A 19,019-nucleotide genomic window follows, 5' to 3' on the forward strand; every position below is an offset into this window, starting at 1 on the left:
ACGCGCGGCTCTTAGAAGCCGTGGGCAAAGCGCCCGTTACTCCCGGTTTTAAAGACGATAGTCTTTCTTGGGGAACTTAAACGCAGAAATTTTGGTCTGTCTGTCTGTCTGTCTGTCTGTCTGCTTCTCTGTCTGTCACCCGATTCAGCAACCCGGCCAAAGTTGAAGCCCTTGCTTACCGCCCACCCATCTTGAACTGGTACGGCTGTTCATACTTGTGAACGTTGCCGATCAAAAAGTAAATATTACGCATATCTGAGGTGCAACATCATTAGGTAAGTATTAGGTGGTGTGTTCCTTTAATAGAAAATACTAAATACGTAATTCTAAAGACCCTAGTTTCTTACGCTGCGCTGAAAATGCCACGCGATGCGCGCTGACGAACGCCCACGGAGGAAGGAAACCCTCTGCACAAGCTCATGTTTTCCGACGTATTGCCAGATGGCGTCCATATCTCACGCAGCGCCTCCTTTATCGTCCTTATACAGCATTTGCAGCGGAGCACGTAGATACGCGGCCATTTTTTTCTATTAATTTTTCATTCTGGTTTGATATTTGTACTGCCGACGCTGCTCCACTAGACAACCATGCCGTTTGTTACGTCGATGGTTCTATATTATTTGTTTTAAAATGACAGGCCCGTTTTGTTATGCGTGCGCGCGATGCACTGCGTACGTTTCTTACGTGCATGTGTCCAAATTGTTTGCGTGATCTGTTAACACAGATGAAAGAAAAACTGTTGCAATACAAAACAGCATTCTTGTTTTATTGAACACCCCAAACAGTAAAACAACAATGAATATTACGGCTGTATGCCTGCTTAAGAAACGCACAAATGACACGCGTTTTTATCTTCGCCCAACACTCGTACCACTCAACTAGGCCAAGAAAACCGAAATCTAACTTGGTGAACGTTTTAACAGTCGTCACACAGCTGCATAATAATGCGTGAAAGTACTTTAGCAAATGACCAACGAACATTCACACAGCGTTTTTTTTTTCCACAGACCGTGTTAACATATGAGAAAGTTCTAACTGCATTGCAATCACATATTTCGGAATATCTAATCACTTTTACCATTGAAGCCACAATCCTCTAACACATGCGCTTTAAATTGAGCATGGCATTACTGAAACTTATATAGGAAATTCGCACGCGTGGCATTACTCAGATTTATATAGGAACTGCGCACGCGTGTAATGTATCTCGTATGCTAGATTCTCCTTTGGTACGTGCAACTCAACATAAAATGCAATTCTAGAAGTAATGTTCGTGGAGTAGCGAGCATATAGAAGGGCAACTACTTACAGCTTCACTTACCTTTGTAAAAACGGTATTCCAATTGCAATTCAGTATTAACTGACGCAACAACGATAACAACACACTTGTTGCACGCAGGCGCATCAGGTTGACGCGCGAGGCCAAGCGTGTTATTTTAAGTGTAGCACAATCGTGCGCGTACAGTACGCTAAAATATTCTGACACAATGTCGTCAAGCTTGGAGTCACTTCAGCGCTTCCCACGATGTAGCACTAGTTGACCTCCTCGCGTCATCAAACTGCTGCGACGCCGAGAACTACACACACAGCTGACTTGGAAAAACGCGGTCTTGCAGGAGGTCATCTAGTCCAGCAACCAACGGACAAAAGTACACAACTGAGGTGTCTGAAACATTGCCGTTGATGAGATGGCAGCTGAACGAAATCAGGGCTCATCGTCCGACGTGTGGCCACCGCCTTACACAATATTAACGTTGCAACGTCCAAGGAAGACGCGACGAAAGCGACGAGCCCAGCCGGTCTTGTCGGGTGCCCTGTCGACTGCACAGTGCACAGCGCGCGCTCTCACGGCTACCGAAAGAAATAAAAGAAAGTGGAGAGAGGGGTCGCCCTGGAGCATGGCATATCAGTGGAAGCAAGAAGAGATGTTGCATCGTCGGTGTGGCGTATTGTCGAGAGATGGCGCTAGTTTGTTTTTGCGCAACGGAATCGCAAACTTCATTCAAAATGCATGAGATCCTATAGGGGGTTGAGAGAGGGTGCAACCGCCTGAGCCGAGCGGTGGTGCCACCATACCAGCGCACGAGGCGGATTGACTGGACGTCAGTACAGATCGGCGTCATTGAAAAGTCGTTATCTTCTCGCCCACTACCTGAAGCACTTTATTTGCTTTATTGCGTTCCAGTTGTACAGCATAATCGCTGCCATAGCACTGAAAGCCATGCCTAAATAATTATACGTCTTGAAGCAGTGTAGACGACACTATTATGAGACAAGCAATTAACTGTAGTGTATGCAGGTTTTGCGTGCGTACGAGCGAAGCTATCACGAACTCGTTTAACGGGAGATCGGCAGCTGAAAGCTATTTACCTTTTAAAACCGAGAAACGTCATGTGGCTCCCTTTTAACGAAAACGTCAGCTTTAAGATAAAAATACCGTGATGTTAAACGCTGCTGCCGACGACCTCTTCTGCGTCTCTGAACATATGCGTGTTGTGAAACTCGGGAGACAAGTGCGGATTTCCCATTTGCGCTTGTGAAATGGAGCGGCCTATAAATGTGTTCATTGCCGTCGAGGCAATGGAGATTCCCGTGACCTCCGTGACATTGGGTACTCTTAATTTACGTCACTAAAAGGTTATTCGCACCTGCTCATGAAAACTGTGAACTGTATGACAAAAATTACACCATCTCCCGCTAAATGGGACCATGAGGCGATGCGAAGCCGGAGCACTTGCACGATCGCGTTCCGTTGGCGTTCGTTGGGCATGCTACCGACCTCGCGTCGTGGAACGCGAAGAGGAACGCTACAGGCGTCGTGTCTCCCTCTGCATAGAGTTTCCTACAATACTTACTAGAGAGAACTCTGGCGCTAGTGTCTATGGGAGCTGCAACGCATGGCGCTTCAGCCAGCATGGGAATGATGGGTAGTACACGGATCTGTCTAAACTTCGTACTTTCGGCTCCGTTTGGCTGGGCGTCGCCTGCATCCGCTTTGTCGCATGATGAAGTTCAGCAAACGTTCAACAGTTCCACTTCACCACTTAACTTTTTTAGGCTCGCCAATTCAAATCTGGTCACGAAGTTCACAACGATCCATTCTTTTATCTGAAAGAAAACCAAAACACAGCAATAAACAAAGCCACAAGTGCGTTCGAAGCCCGCAAGTACAAAGACTAGGCAAATCCGTGTACTGCCCATCATTCCCATGGTGGCTGAACGATCGCAGCGCCAGAGTTCCCTCTAGTTAATTTTAGGAAACTCTATATTCCTCTGTAGCCTGGCCGTTAATTCTCACAGGGCGAGCGGGGAACGCGGTCGTCAGGCGCGCGAGGGGGGTAGCGTAGGAGAGGAGAGGGAGGGGAGGGGACGCGCATGCGCTGGCGCTCATCGTGGCGTTGCACAGGAGAGGGGCACACCATCTCCCGCTAAAGGGGACCATGAGGCGATGCGAAGCAGCGTTTCGGCATGTCGAGCCTGCGTTTCAGAGGGGGAGTGGAGAGGGAACAAGAACTTTTAAAGACGATAGTCTTTCTTGGGGAACTTAAACGCAGAAATTTTGGTCTGTCTTTCTGTCTGTCTGTCTTTCTGTTTGTCGGCACGTCCCTCGATTCAGCCACTCGGCCAAAGTTGAACCACTTGCCCAAGGGCCAGCCGTCTTGAACTGGTACAGCTGTTCATACTTGTGAACGTTGTCGATCAAAAAGTAAATATCATGCATATCTGAGGTGCAACATCACTAGGTAAGTATTAGGTGGCGTGTTCCTTTAATAGAAAATGCATACATACGTAATTTTAAGGACCCTAGTTTCTTAAGCTGCGCTGAAAATGCTTAAGAATGGAAGCTTGAGCGAGTTGGTATGCGTTCATCTTTGTTGAAACAGCGCTCAGTAGACGACGACGAAGTAAAAGAAGGCACAGTACAGGCGCTGCTTGTCCTGTGCCTTCTTTTACTTCGTCGTCGTCTAGTGAGCGCTGTTTCAACAAAGCTGAAAATGCGACTGCGCTGAAATTTGCCTTCCTCCGTGCCCTTCGCACGAGCTCATTATTGTGTTTCGGTTTCTGTTCTGTATTGCACTGTACGAATGCCATGGGTTGGTGTTGAAAAACTTTAGTTTTGAGAAGGCCAAGAAGGTGAAAAAAAATATTTAAAAAATGAAAAAGCAGCGTTGTGGGCGGCCTTCAGGCTGCCGGTTGTGGGCGCCGCTCTGGCGTTCCTGTTTTACTCAGGCGACGTGTAAATAAAAGAGTGTGTGGAGAATACTCATTGAGTGCGGACGTTTCTCTGCTTCAGCGCTTCGCGCCAAACCGCGTTTTCGTGCTGGCTGGCGTCCCCGCCGGTCGCGTTGGTCACCGCCGGTCTTCGCCTACTGCTGCGCCGGGACTACCAGCACGCAACACAGCACTCATGTTTCCCGACGTATTGCCAGATGGCGTCCATACCTCACACAGCGCCTCTTCTATCGTCTTTACACGACATTTGCAGCGAAGCACGCAGATACGCGGCCAATTTTTTATTGACCCCAGAGTAATCTATAAGGGGTGGACCCCTATCAGGTAATGCCTGTCAGCCACCTCCCCGGCTCTATTTACGGCCCGAAGCGGGACCCGAAAAGAGCATCGATGCAGTCATAATCTGTCGTTCATTTCGGCTTCTCTATAAGCAACCGCAACAACGCCATCACAGCGACTCGCGTTGAGGTCTGCGTAGGCCAGTGCCCCAGAAGTTGTGAGGGTGGATGGTTGTCCAATTGGCCTAGTGCAGATAGGAGGAATGCTATTTGATATTTAAAACAGGGGCCCCAACAGAGGAGGTGCGTGATTATTTCGCTGCAGAGCCCACATAATCTGACATTAGCCATTCGAATGCCAAAGGAATTCATCATCTGGGAGGCCACCCCAAGCCACAGATGGGCAAGGAGGGTCGAGTCACGCCATTAGAGGTCATGTTGCTAAAGAAAAAATAGTAATGCTTACATATCTGGAAAATGAGGGCAAGCGAAGCTTGCCATGGGCGTGCCTCATGCACTACTTTCCTTTCTTTCTTTCTATCGCATTCCGGAATGCGCCCTCCTCATTTACTCCTTCCTGCATGCCGAGAATTGGATCGTCGTACACATGCTTAGCAGCGCAACACTTCACTTGCTGCAGGCAACAACGATGGTCACACGTTTATATCCAGGCAACAATGAAATGCGGCAACGTGAAATGACAAGCGGCCTCAATAAGAGATCGGATTGCTACGTCAGAAACGGCTGATCGCCGAGAATCCCACGATCAAGAGAGCATAAATTGTTGAAAAAACGGCGCATACAGATATGCATGTGAACGGCGCACCTTCGAGAGCGTCGTCGGCGCACACCCGCATTTCTTTACATTCGTCGGCGCTGGGTTTTTCGCGAACTACGCCGCCGCCGCCGCCACCGAAGTCTGTAACTCACAGATGCTTAGCTTAAACATGTGCGCTACCGCGAAAATATGCGCTTAAAAATATGCGCTACCGCAGATGCACTAGCGCATATTTTTAAGCGAGGCTTAAAATGTGCGCTTAAGCGAAGCTTACAAGAATATTCATTTAGAGCGAAGCTCTTTATGCATAGGGTTCCGTGTACTTTTCCTATGCGTCATCACAAACGCATATGTCACACGAATTGGGCAAACCCCAACACATAAGAATACCTTAAACACATAACATAAGAATACCATAACACATAAGAATAAAATGCGAATACTTTAAATGGAACGCCGACCTCTGACCTTTCAGCTCATTGCAGAGTTTGCATGTAGGTACAAACCTTTTCTTCGAACGAACTGACACCATCGATAAGCGCAAAGACGAAAAAATCTCGGCAACTCGCAGAAGCCTTTCATGTAAAAAGATTGCACGAGATGATGCAGAACTATCGATAGTACCATCGATACTATCGATAGTTGAGTTACTATCGAACTATCGATGGTGAAAAAAACTGTCGATAGCGCTATTACTAGTATAAAATCAATTGCGCGAACTCATTTCAGCATACATTTGCTTCCCTGAGCGGGGTCTAAGGTGGACCTGGAGAAACAGGCTGAAGGGCGAGAAAGCTGACATGCTTGTGTTCCTTCACCTGAATGCTTGGCTGACAAATAATGAATAAGGTGAACTGTTCATCACCAGCGTACAGGAAGCCGTTGCATGAGGCGGAACAGCGCGGCTTCAAATTTAATTGCATTTTGCGTTTTCAAAATAAGAATATAAATAATTAAGTTTGTTAACTGTAAACCGTAGCTGGTTACTTTTCAATACGAATTTACTTATCGGCATCTTCCGGTATTTTCACTGCGGAAACAATTTATTTCTTTCTTCAAAAAATTGCTCATAAATTAACGAAACTGAGTATTCTTAACAGCAAGGTATCGCGAAAGTTTCGGTAATATTGTCGGCTAACAACAGCATACTTATTCACAGCACTGTCGATTGCACTATCGATAATACTATCGGTAGTTTATCGATAGTAGTTCTATTGATAGTTTCTTCACACTATCGATAGTTTCAAAGCAACTATCGATGCTATCGATGGTCAGTTTACCGATAGTTTTGCATCACTATTGCTCGACCATTCTTTAGTGCGGAACCACACATATCGTTTTGCTCGAGGCACGTGGACCAGAAACACCACTGCCGTGACCACTCGGAGCCGCTTCGTAGGCTTGTACATTTTTGTTTGAGCGATGGTCACCATACCTATGCTCTCTTTTGCGCCAGTCGCGGGTATATCGCGAGCTGTTGGAGATGATTACGCACGAGCAATGATTACGCACGAGCATCTCACCTGCTAGGCAAAAATGTGTGCCGTGAAACTCAAGATACGGCGCTAAATAATGATTCTGCAGTGTGCCTTATTCTGGAAATATCGGCTTCCTAAAAAAAAGTCACAGTTTCGCCGCAAGGGCGAGTCAATGAATGCGATAGCAAAAAAAGCGGCCCGTGATGGACGCGCTGCTACGCTGCAGAAACATCTGGCCCCCGGCAGGAACTACCGCGCGAGCAGACAGTGGAAGGGCAAGGTTCTCCATGCGCAAATAGTACAAGAAGCGAGCGAGCTGGCCGACGACTTTTAAATGCGCCCGTCGCGCTCCTGACGCCATCTCGCTGGTGATGAAGAAACGCTTATACGCGCCTGCCGTCTCTGAGTCTTGCCAGCGGTAAAGGGTGTGTATATAACGCTCGCCGTTAGCTACCCGAAGAATCTGCATTTTGTGGCGTATTGGTTACCGCCACGCGCTGCGGAGCAAGAGGTCGCTGGTCCGATTCCGCGCTTCGGAAGCATTTTTCTGAATTACTTTTCTTTGGGACTCATATATATATATATATATATACGGTGCATGACGGCGGTGACGGCGACGGCAAAAACCAGCCGAGACTGTCCATATAATTGCTATCGCAATAAAATTCACCGACGATTACGATACTGCCCAATGCGAATTCTGAGCGCCGATTCGCGTTGGGGCAAGGCCAACTGTGTTTGAAGTTTTCCCTTCCCGTAAGGTATCGACTACGCTATAAATCATATTTTTTCTGGAGTAGGACAGCACCCACTACGCCATTATTCGTCTTTCTGTGGATAAGCTAGGTACCCGCTACACATCTGTAAGGTATTATGTGCACTTTGTTGATGATGTATGTGGCTGATGACGATGAAAATGGCTGAGCACATTTGCTCGCTTTGTAACCAGGACGAAACAATTGAACTATATTTCTTATCATGTCACCGCTTCAATTTACCGAGGAAAAACATTCTCAAAGCAGCGCTTAATCGTATTAGATTGGATTTCATTATTTCGAATATTCTATCCTTGGGAGCCTCCTCATTAGGTCATTGTCACCGGGATGTCTGTTCCGCGGTACAAAAATTCTTAATTGAATCAGGGCGATTTTGATTCTGAATTTTTAAATTAGCATTAATAATATATTCTAACCTTCTATAATTCATTTTCACATGTGACCACTTTTACCTATAAATTATTTGTTTCTTGGCCAATCCCCCAGAGTGGGTGTGAGCCATTTATAAAGGTCATCATCATCATCATCATCATCACATTGCAGTGGGTGGGAAGCGCTAAATCACACACTCGCGCAATTAGCATTGTGTGGTGTCTCGTTGTTATGTTACTCTTCTGGCACGCTATACTACACAGGTGAACGGGATTCCTTGCCCGACATGATGCCTATATAGGGTCTTTTTGCAAATGAGTTTTCAAGCACCAGCGTGGCCCCGTAGGGGGCCATCGCCTCCTCAGGACCAAATAAAGTTATTTAGATAGATAGATAGATAGATAGATAGATAGATAGATAGATAGATAGATAGATAGATAGATAGATAGATAGATAGATAGATAGATAGATAGATAGATAGATAGATAGATAGATAGATAGATAGATAGATAGATAGATAGATAGATAGATAGATAGATAGATAGATAGATAGATAGATAGATAGATAGATCAGCGTGGCTCTGACACAACCTCGAAATTTCTTGAGCGCTGTCAAGGGTTCTACCCTCGACAACCACTGAGGTACAAACTCCTGAGGTTTCTGCAGTTCCACAAACGTGGGCAGGCACTCTGGAAAATACATTCGTGCAGGCCGGGCATCTGGATCGTAATAAAATCCCGCCTTGTATCTGTCCAGTAGGACTGACTCAACTTGTTGTCGTTACTTTCATGTGCTTGTTTGATGTAGACCTACATGTCTAATAACAGGTAATAAAGCAAAAATTACACCATCTCCCGCTAAAGGGGACCATGAGGCGATGCGAAGCCGGAGCACTTGCACGGTCGCGTTCCGTTGGCATTCTTTGGGCATGCTACCGACCTCGCGTCGTGGAACGCGAAGAGGAACGCTACGCGCGTCTTGTCTTCCCTCTAGCCTGGCCGTTAATTCTCACAGGGCGAGCGGGGAACGCAGTCGGCAGGCGTGCGAGAGCGGGGGCAGCGTAGGAGAGGAGAGAGAGGGGGAGGGGACGCGCATGCGCTGGTGCTCATCGCGGCGTTGCGCAGGAGAGAATTTCGGCATGTCTAGCCCGCGTTTCAGAGGAAGAGTGGAAAGGGGGACGGGGGGGGAGGGGATGGGAGAGGGTGAGTGGAGAGGGTATGCGCATGCGCAGTAAGGGTGGTCACGCCGCACACCACCACCGGATTGAACTCCGCCATAAGATACTTCGCATCTAAAAACTGCAGTCAGAATCCCCATTCAGGCATTCGTAAGGCATTATAGTGACTGATAGTGACTGCATTCAGAGCATCGACCAGCAGTAGGTAATTCTTGGTAATTCAGGACAAAGCACAGTTGAGACGTTTCGCCTTTAAGCGATAACGCTTTCTTTTCTGCGAAGTCCCACGTCGTTCTGCCGCTGTAATAGCCGCGTTCCACCAAGATAGAACTGTTTAGGAAATGGCTCTATAACTCAGACAATAGGCGTGCCAAATTTTCTCTAAGGGGGGGGGGGGGTCATTGCAGAGCCCCCTCCCCCCCCTCTAGTAGAGACCAAAGTACAACATGCTTCACAATAGATGAAACAATGCAAATGAAGCGATGACGTGCTTCTCACAATGGTCTGAGTTTGGTGTCTGGTTTTCCGAGAGTAAAGATTGCAAGTAAACAGTTCTTGGAATGGAACATCAGGGGCCTTCGGCCGCCATCATCGTCAAAAACCTGCGTGACGGGACAGGTCCGACTGAGCAAAAGTATGGGGAACACATCGCGCCCCCTTGCCCCCTCCCCCCCCTCCCATCAGGTGACTGGGGAGAAGGGGCGGTCACCCCCCCCCTCTCCGCTCCCGCCCCCTACCCCCGCCCCCGCCCGTGCGCAGGCCTACGACTCAGACATCGTATCCACTGTCTCCCGCAGAACGCCATTGTCGTTGCGAATTTCCCACAACTAAACATAGTCGACTTGTGTTATATTTACTTATTACAAGGCAGAAATTCCTCAATCCTAAATTGCCTGCAGCAGACGCATTCCGTGTTTTTCAATGTTCGAGAGATATATTCTTGATTGTTTTGTTTCTGGTATCAATGACTCACAAGACAGCCGCTACGAAGAGTGGATGAGCATCGTCCCCCTGCTGTGAAAAGCGCTGCAAGACCTTTTTTTTTTCTTTTACCTGTGTCACGCATTTATAAAGAGCAACATCGTGTTCGCTGTAAGCATTTTTGAAGCTGCCTGAGTGACTGCAACATGCGAAGCAAATCTATGAACCTCTGCTTTTTTCTATTGGCCACCGTGGTAACCTCTGCTCTGTAAGTATTGCTACAAAGACACAATCTCTCCAACAGTAATCGCTACAGAAATCTGTAACGCTATTGTCCCCGCGAGCTACAAACATGACAGCTCACCTGGCGTGAGAATGATGGGTATCAAATGGATTTGCCTAAAATCTATTTTATTTATGCTTAAAAGGCTTTGTTACTTAGCACGCTTAACACATTAAAAAAACGCGTGTGAGCGTTCTGGGTACGCTTCACGTTCCTAATCTCGACATGCCCATCTAAGAACATAGGACCGCAGTAGTGGGGTGGCATGCTTGCTGTAAAGGAGACTTGCGCCTTAACCGCAGCCATATCGTAGAGGAGGTGCTGGGTGTCCATCCCAGTAAATCTCTCAAGCTAAGCGAGATCTCTGCCATACACCTCGCCGGATCTCTTCGAACCGCTACGGCAGGTCATTGACGGATCGGGACTGCTATCGCCCATCTCACACTGTACGTAGAGACCCCTTATTTCCGCACTCGCTCCGTGTCAGAAGCCCCCACTCTTTTTGGAAGATGGTGTTACGCCATAGGGCACCATACATCTTTTTTAGTAAACGCAGCAAGTCTTATCTGACGACGATCCCCTAAGAAGTACTAAGGCCGTGTCGCGCGATTCAAAAGACGACATCAGCTTACTACTCACATAGAGGTGGTTAGACAGATAGATTTTCATTGCACGATAATAGACATGATGTATAACTATAAGGAACAAAAGTAGCGGGCTAAAAAAACGGTGTACACGAGAGCGTAAGGCCGTGTTGCACGCAACGTTTTCGCGCGGCACAAAAGGTACCCCGCGTATGTCATTGATTCCATTTACACGCCAGCTGGCTTAGGAAGCACCCGCTGAGCGTGGACCCTGCAAAACAAGGGCTGCAGTCCCGTTTGTTCCATGCGTGAGCGACGCCATGCCACGCCATGCCATGCGTGCTGTGGTCTTATTTATTTATTTGAAAATACTGCTGACTCCAGGGGAGTCACTTTAAAGTGGGTATTTTAGACGTTATTAAACTGCGCGGAAAGATGAGGACACGAGTAAGAAACATAATGGGCAAAAATAGCTCGCAGACGGACGGGACGAAGAAAAGGTAACACAGGTGTTCTGTGTTACCATTTCTTCGTCCCGTCCGTCTGCGCGTATTTTTTGCCCATTATGTATCCCCAACTAGCCCAACATTCAGTCTTGCTTCAGCAAGAAACATACAGAACACCACGAGCCCTGTGTGTTCCTTACTTGTGTCCTCATCTTTCCGCGCAGTTTAATAACGTCTAAAAGCTTTGAACCAACTAGGCCGCCAGAACGTACTAGAGTGGGTAACAATAATTAGTTGTACGTGAAATGATCTCGTTAAGCAGAAACAGTAGCATAAAATGTATCAAACACGAAAGAAAGAAACAACATCAATACAACCGGCTCAAAGAAAATAATGAGGCACAAAATACAAAGGCAATGAACTTGAGACAATCAGCCCGCAAGCAATGAATGTATCATTTCTATATTGTCTGTTTCAACAGCTTCTGCTTCTAGGGCGTTCCACTCAATAAATCGTTCGCACAAAGAAAGAAGATTGCCACGCAGGCGGCCTCGGTTCGATTCTCACTCGAACCGAAGTTTTTTTTTTTTTCCTTTTTTTTGCATATTTGTCGATTTTGCGGTCACAGACAAGATGATGATTTTTCGCTGACAACCAACGACGGCGACACCGACGACGACGCCGGCATTTCAGCGAAATGAGTTCTTTAACGCTATCGCGCTAAAAGTGACGTCATTTTGTTCGCACAAGCGCGAAATTTGACCTAGGCCACGGTGGTCTAGTGGTTAAGGTGCTCGACTGCTGAACCGAAAATAGTGGGATCGAATGCTGGCCGCGGCGACCGTGTTTTCAATGAAGGTTAAAATGCTTGAGGCCCGTGTACTTAGATTTAGGTGTGCGTTAAAAACCCCAGGTGGTCGAAATTTCCGGAGCCCTCCACTACAGCGTTCCTCATAGTCATATCGTGGTTTCGGAACGTAAGACCCCGACAATTATTATTATTATTTATTATAAAGCGAGATTTAAAAGACTTTAACCTAAGATAAAACTCCATGGAACAAACACCGGGAACTCTTCAGTGAATTTATTTACAATCAGCGGCTTCCGTCATGACCATGGATAATTGCAGTTGTAGCGCAAAAATCAGATACAGGACAAGAGAAGAGACGAAGACAAGCGCTAACTTTCAACAAAGTTTATTTCGGAAAGCGTACCGATATATGCCACCCAACTATGAAAAAACAAAAAAAAAAACATCCAAAACACACACACTTCCCTTGTGCGAACATTTTATAGCCTCATGAAATTAACCTCTCTTCACAATGCCAGATGAAGATTCTGGTGGCACTATCAGGGCCTCATCTACAAATCTTTTCGGCCTGGATGATTTGTCGCGTATTGTATTTTTCTTCTTCCGTATTATGACTCGCTGTTAAAAAAGCGGCTTGCAGCCACACGCGCTGCAGTGCAAGGCCAAGAAACCATTGCGACCATTTTATTGCGATAGCATTTATATGGAAATTCTCGGCGGTTTTTTGCTATCACCGTCGGCGTTGGCGTCGCCGTCATTTTCCATATAAAGTCCAAAATCGATAGCAACATCACCCCGTGCATCGTATGTTCTACCCGCCAGTAAAAGATTGCTAGCGCTGGAGACAAACGCAGCAGAAGCAGACATGAAACGAGCCGGTCATCTCCGTCACACAGAGGAGGCATACGATAACATCAACCCGCGTGCGAGGCCTGCCGTCGATTGCTCCTCAAGCAGAGAGGAAACAATTTGTTGCTATCGCATTCATTGCTTCGCCCTAAAGCATGAACTGTGATTTTTTTACCTTACGAACATGTTCCCGGAGCATATAACTAATACAGCTGCCAGTTTTACCAACGTTCTGCGAACCACATGAAAGAAGTATCTGATAGACGACATTTTCTGCACACGTGACGATGGAATTTTTGAGCCTCTTTGAATAGCCTCGGTTTGTGTTTGAAACTTTCATTTTGTGCAAGTAGGCTAGTTTTTTTTTTCTGAGCGGGAGCGACTACTGTTCCCGCACTCCGATCTTCTTTGGTACGCCATGTATTTTACAGATCCACGCCAAGCTTATGAAACGGCCACTGAAATATCATCTGAATTTTTGACGAGAAACGGCTTATCTGCTACTAAAAGGCCAAGCTTGCTTTGCAAAAACAGCGCTATGCACTTTTGTCAAGTGCTGTCTTCTGATATGATCAAACGAAATGAATTTTCTGGCTTGTGTGTTTGTGAACTCAAGATAACTGATCAAACCGACAGACAATTAAGACGCTCAATCGTCTGTCGGTTTCATTAGTTGTGTATAATGCAGAAAACGAGCCCCTCGGACAATACCTCTTCTTGCGTACATTGTACTGAAGAATAGGTCAAGAAAATGTCTGATTTTACAGTTTGCCACGCCGCTATCCAGATGAGCGAGATTAAGCTTCGCGCACAGTTTTTTCACCTCAGATTTTATCTTAGAAATGCCAACGTTAATATGACATTTAAATGCCGAAGAAAGAGCTTTGCTTCCTTTTGCATTGAAAAAGGTTAATTGAAGGAACAGCAATACCCCCTTCTTTGGCTGCGGGAAGCACGGTAAGGGCGTTGTTCTTGAGTTAGGTCTTCACTTTTTTCAGCAACAACTTGGAGGTATGTCGCTTCGAACAGAGAAGGGCGTCAACACCCGCTGAAGTACATCGGTCTCGCTCTGAGTACAAAGCCGCCCTTTCGAGCTTATTCGACAGGTGACATTGTCTTATGAACACTGTTCAAGTCACTGCGCATGGACACAGCAGCTTTACTGTATTCTCAGTAGGTGGAGAGCGTGAAGCCCTCATATTCGGACAGTCTGACGGGAGTTGTTAGGTAGGGCTCGCAAATTGGAACAATGGGAAACTGCTTAGTAAAAATAAATAAATTGTCCGGGGACGGTCATGCGTGCATAGAGTTCGAGGTAAAATCGCACGATCGGACACTTAGACTTATTTTTAGGGGTGTGCGAATATTCGAGTTTCGAATTCGAATCGAATAATACCTAATCGAATGATTCGATTCGACTTTCGAATAGCTAGTATTCGAAGTTTCGAATAATTCGACATGTCGAATATCTAAAACACGACAAAGGCCAACGGTGCAACTTGGTTAGGGTGGGATGGCTAACACTGACGCTAACGCCTTCACAGTACGCATTTCGTTAAAGCTTTCACCGATATCCTGGTTCAAAGCGACCACATGCTTATTTTAAAAGAGATTATGTCATTTCCGTAAGCCAAAAGAACACACAAGTGAACTATCAAGCCCTTCACAACTTAGCTTCCGAAACGAAGGCACGTTCTTCTTGCGTTTCGGTCGCGTATGCCGCAAGCGCCGTGAAACATCTAGAATTTGGCTCGTGAAGCCCTCGGTGATTGGCTTCAAATGTGAAACTTTGGTCACGCTGTGCAGTCGCCACTGCCGCAATGCACCACTTATTCAGAAACTGACATAGTTCCGGCGCGCAGTTAAAACGCTGCTGTGAACGCGCGGCCGAAGATTTTAAATGCGAATGCATTTCTTAATCGGGCTATGTAAGGCATCCGGCGTTGTCCGCGCGCCTCTCCGCTCTCACTCCCTCTCCCATAGCAACAGCTGCGGGCGCGCGCGCTTATCCTCGCCCCTAGCAACAGGAGCAGGTGGTGCGGGCGGAGTAGCGGAGAGTGAGTGGAGAGGAGGAGCGCGCTCTGGCGTGTGAGGGCGCTCGCATCGCGGGAGCACGGCCAGCGCAAATTTTTTTCTAGGTGGCATTGGCCAACACCCTCTAGAAAAATATATTCTAGAGGGTGTTGCATTGGCTCGGCGGAGCTCCCCGTTGAGCTCCCGCGTGTGTGGAGAGGGTAGGTGCAGTGCCGCAGTGCTTCGTCGCTCCTTCTCTCGCCGTTCGCTCTCTCTCCTCCCTGCGCCACCGCCTCAATGCAGTGCGTTTGAAACGCGTTTGTAGCGTTTGTGCTGCCTTGGCACAGCCTGAAAACAGCGCGTTCTAAACGCGTTTGTGCTGCATTGAAGGCGGTGGCAATATCCCTGAGGTGATTACGAACGCACGTAGGAAGCGTTCGTTGAAAGAGGCGCCCAAAAGGGAGACACTTGAGCGCGTCGATGTGTCCAGCTTTACGCCATTAAAATTACTACGCCGTGTACTCTCGGCGTAAGGAATGCATTCGCATTTCCTCACGATTCCCTTCGGGGAGGTGGGGGCATTTTTTAGGCCTGGAGCATTCATGACGATGGAGCACAGCATTACCGTTCTTTCTTCAGTTTTCAATAACATAATTTTTATGCGATATTCGATTCGATATTCCATATTTTTGGCCGCTATTCGGCACTATTCGAAGCGAATTCGCTTCGAGATTACATTTCACTATTCGCACACCCCTACCTATTGTTACTGAATTGGCCTGGAACGCGGCGGTACCCCGAGAGACGTATACCTTTGACAATATTTCTGATATTCCATTAAAAATAAACCCTCTTTTATAGCTGAAGCCTAGCTGTGCTATCGCAGAAGCTGTGGCCGTCGCGTGGCGTATCAACCGTGACAGCACTGAGGACGTGGTTTGAAAATCTATGGCAATGAAATGCGTATAATGCATGGACCACACATCCAAATAAGGCAGAAGATGAGGAGAAGATGGAGACATTAGGTGATGAGAAGTCGCCGAACAAGGAACATGGCTTAAGAATGCAATGACGCAGCATATAAATATGCTATAGAAGATAGTTACTAAGCCAAGCAATGGTGCCTCCTGACAAAATGGTGGGTTGTCAAACACGTCACTTTGCAGCACTTCGCTTATATCACATCTTATGCAAATGAAAGCGAGTGCATTTTAACCACGAGAAGTTTCAGTATGTAGGATGCGTTAACTAATAACCCCAAAATGTATTTATAAAGCGATTTGACGCCTCCAGGGTGCTCAAGCGCTGAAGCAAGAACAGCATGCATGCTGCTGTGATGCAAATCTAAACTGATGACCTCGTGCGTGTGAGAAGTGCATGCGCTTGTGAAAGTGAGTCAGCTTTTTGATCATCGCAATGAATATGCTCCGCTAAACGAAGATGTGGAAGATGTTATTACTTAAAGACCCGCCCAAACTAACGTACTTGTAGTGCTAGTTTAACTAAATTCCTTTGACTTACGAGTCCATCTTGAATGACTATGTGCAAAACTGTTCCGCTTTTCTCATCGTCCGCAGTTCTATTGCCGTCATCAACGGTTTCAAAGACGGCATGTTGCGGCGACCATGAAGTCACTAAGCAAACCGTTCCTGCTATGAGAAGGGCTCCACAATAGAATAATTACATCATTTCATCTCCGCCGCAGCGCTTATAAAGAGTTATAGTATGCTGAAGGTAAACACTTCTGAAGCAGCGTCAGTAACTGTCGCTAAACGTGAACTATTGCACCAAAAATGGTTGGTGTGTTTTTGTGTTGTCCGGCCTAATAGGTTCTGTCCTCTAAGTATGCACTATAACAGTACCATTCTCATTGTGGGCGACGCGCAAAAAACGTAGACGCAAAAGAGGAGAACGACACAAGACAGGCGCTACACTTCAACTGGTTTTAGGGGCGAAGCTCCTTAAAGCGGCACCCGTTCGTCCCTCGTAGTAGTGCGTAACCAGTCGTAACGCTAGTACCAGATCTTGACCTCCAAGGTGGTGCCGGTGGGAGATTTCTCCTGTGCGTTGTTGAACAATAAAAAATTCGCAGCGTGCGCGTTAACTAAAAGCCGAATTCTTCTGTCTCTCATTCCCCATTAGCAGCCATTGGCATGTTCCAGTAGGAAACGTTAGAAGTAGAAGTGTAAGTGTTAGCTAAAAGCCGACTTCTTCTGTCTCTCATTCCCATTAGCAGCCATTGTTTACCTCCAAGGTAGTGCCTGGTGAGATTTCTCCTGTGCGTGATTAAACAATAAAAATTTTGTTCAAAACGCCGTTGATTGATGAAATAAACCAACGAAAGACGCCAGATGTTTTCTAAAAGCAAAACGAAAGAACGCCAGATGTTTCTAAAGCAAAACGAAAAGACGCCAGCTGCTTAACGAAAGACGCCAGATGTTTTCTAAAGCAATGAATTTCTAAACAACGAAAATTCACAGCGTACATGTAAAATTAAAGTGAGCTGCAAGTCGTCATAACTCATCGAACCTTTAGTATAAACGCGCCCGATCTCACGTCGGTGATGATGTACTGGGCAGAATTCACGGAAGATTCACAGTTTACCGATGAACCTCCCCAGCTTCGCCCACTCATCATCATTCACTCCGTGGATATGCTGTGGTTTTTTTAATCGCAGAAATCACACGCAAGAAGACTAACAAACAAAGCAACCACGGCAAAACCCAGCCTGATAACAAAAGAACGAGCAACGCATTCAACTATCTGAATACGAGAGGAACGTGCACCACCAGGTGATTACGAACGCACGTAGGAAGCGTTCGTTGAAAGAGGCGCCCAAAAGGGAGACACTTGAGCGCGTCGATGTGTCCAGCTTTACGCCCTTAAAATTACTACGCCGTGCACTCTCGGCGCAAGAAATGCATTCGCATTTCCTCACGATTCCTTTCGGGGAGGTGGGGGCATTTTTTAAAGACGATAGTCTTTCTTGGGGAACTTAAACGCAGAAATTTTGATCTGTCTTTCTGTCTTTCTGTTTGTCGGCATGTCACTCAATTCAGCCACCCGGCCAAAGTTGAACCACTTGCCCAAGGGCCAGCCATCTTGAACGGCTGACTAGGTTCATACTGTACATTGTTGATCAAAAAGCAAACATTACGCATATCTGAGGCGCAACATCACTAGGTAAGTATTAGGTGGTGTGTTCCTTTAGTATAAAATACATAGATACGTAATTCTAGAGACCCTAGTTTCTTAAGCTGCGCTGAAAATGCGACTGCGCTGAAACTTGCCTTCCTCTGTGCCCTCTGCACGAGCTCATTGTTGTGTTTCGGTTCAGTATTGCACTGTACGAATGCCATGGGGCGCCGCTCTGACATTCCTGTTTTACCTAGGCGACGTGTAAATAAAAGAGTGTGTGGAGAGTACTCGTTGAGTGCGGACGTTTCTTCTGCTTCGGCGCTTCGCGCCAAACTGCGTGTTCAGGCTGGTTGGCGTCCCCGGCCACCGGTCGCGTTGGTCACCGCCGGTCTTCGCCTGCTGCTGCGCAGGGACTACCAGCCCGCAACACAGCACTCATGTTTCCCGACGTATTGACAGATGGCGTCCATATCTCACGCAGCGCCTCTTCTATCGTCTTTAGACGACATTTGTAGCGAAGCACGCAGATACGCGGCCAATTTTTTCTTCTGCTTTATTTTTCTTTGTGCCTTTTTTATATATATACATACATCTACATATCCAGGACATGACGGCGACGGCAAAAATCCTCCGAGAGTGCGCATTTAATTGCTATCGCAATAAAAGGGATACAGTTGGCAAAATCTCATTTCACGCGGGTCCACAAGTGAAAGGGCAAAATTTGGTGTCCACAAACGAGAACTTTAGATGCAAATATGGCAAAAACACCGCCGATAAATCCCAATTCTGGCTTTCAATGCTTCAAATATATTTAGATGATTTTCAAAGACCAATAGCATAACTTTTGTTCACATGACATTGTGTGCAAAAAAATATCAATT

General features: G+C 46.6%; 1 long non-coding RNA gene across 1 annotated transcript in view; it reads left to right on the forward strand.

Moving 5' to 3' along the window:
- Positions 1-10,200: 10,200 nt before the first annotated feature.
- Positions 10,201-19,019, forward strand: part of LOC119399709 (uncharacterized) — a 47,669-nt gene continuing 38,850 nt past the window's right edge. The window contains exon 1 of the long non-coding RNA XR_005184935.1: positions 10,201-10,282. This is a non-coding gene — a long non-coding RNA (uncharacterized LOC119399709). The remainder of the gene's footprint in view (positions 10,283-19,019) is intronic.

Source organism: Rhipicephalus sanguineus, chromosome 7 (genome assembly GCF_013339695.2).
Source record: "Rhipicephalus sanguineus isolate Rsan-2018 chromosome 7, BIME_Rsan_1.4, whole genome shotgun sequence".
NCBI lineage: Eukaryota > Metazoa > Arthropoda > Arachnida > Ixodida > Ixodidae > Rhipicephalus > Rhipicephalus sanguineus.